Here is a 1518-nt window from a genome sequence, read left to right as displayed (position 1 = left end):
GGTAGTAGATGAAAATTATCGATTTGAACAATTTTAGCTCAACACAAAAAAATTAAGAACAAAGATGCTCATTTTGCACTTCGTAATGCATTAGTAGAGCATTTATGGAGCAACGTACTAATCATGGAAGTTGAATATTTATGTAGAAATTAAAATAAATTCTACCTTAATGTAATAGTATTTATTTAATTATATTTTATCAATGATTTCACTTTTATTTGAATTATCCATTAATATGCATAATGTATAATATTTGCTTACAATTTATATTATTTAAAATTTTATGGTATAAAATAATTTTATATTAAATGATTATATAACAAAGGATTATGAATTACATGTGATGGATATGTAAAAAAGAAAAAGAAAAAGGATTTTTTTTATGAAATTAAAAATAAAATTTAAGTAAAAGAAAATAATATAATATAAAGAGAGAGAAGAATATAAAGGAATATTCTTTTTTGGTAAAAAAAATGGTACAATGGGTTGGAGTTAATTTGCACCATTTTGGTGCAAAAAATGGTGCAATGGGTTGGAGATGCCCTCGGTTAATGTTTGCTTTGACATATTTGAGTATGCAAGAGACTAATATAGATAAGTTATAAGTATCATAGCTTGAGCACTAAAACACCCAATTTGAAAAAAAGAACATTTTGAGAAGAATTGTTTCTAAGTTCTGAAGTCTCGTGACTAATGATTTTCTCTAGCAAAATACATCACGAGCCTTTCAGTGATTCTGTCCAAATTTTTTAAATTAAAGCAAAACGCTGTGTTTCTCCGTTTTGCTTTAAAAATTACAGCAGCAGCAGCAACAGGGATTCCCCAATAATTAATGGTGGTGGGCATAAGGACTGCAATACTAGAGGGAGGTGTGGTGGAAGAAGATAGGGAGGAGAGGTGTAAAATTGAATTTGTAAGTGAGGTGGCATGCCACATAATATTTATTTTATTAATACATTAATGCCATGTAGGATTGGGGTCAACTTTAAATGTGAAGGGGTATATTTGAACCTAAATTATAACGAACGAAGGATATATTTGGCCCTTTTTTGATAGTACAGGGGTATATTTGGCCCTTTTCCGTACTTAGAAATACTTGGGGCATCTACCTTTTTCAGGAGCATTTGTACGCTCTTCATTTCATGTACATTGCAATTGATGATAAAATATTCCAAATCCTAGTATCTGTACATTTGGGAACAATTTCGTCTCAGTAACATAAAACTTTTAAGCTTGATAACATCTTACATCTTCAGTGCTTTTCAATTTGAAGATTTCCAGCCTTATAATTCATATCAATGATATCATGATTTTGGTTCTGATTTTTTCAGTTAGTTGCTGCTGCTTTGGTCCAATCTGGGACTGATTTGGTTCATTTTTGTTTGTGATTTGGTGTGGGTCTAGCGGGCTGCAGGCTTTTAATGGCAGTCAGTACTAGTTGTAATGGCTTTAAATGGCAGTCAGTACTAGTTGTAATTATAAGTAGTTGGATTTCGCTTTCTAGTTTTCTGTAATCAT

This window comes from Lycium ferocissimum, chromosome 2 (genome assembly GCF_029784015.1).
Source record: "Lycium ferocissimum isolate CSIRO_LF1 chromosome 2, AGI_CSIRO_Lferr_CH_V1, whole genome shotgun sequence".
NCBI classification, from domain to species: Eukaryota; Viridiplantae; Streptophyta; class Magnoliopsida; order Solanales; family Solanaceae; genus Lycium; species Lycium ferocissimum.
This window is presented reverse-complemented; position numbering follows the sequence as displayed.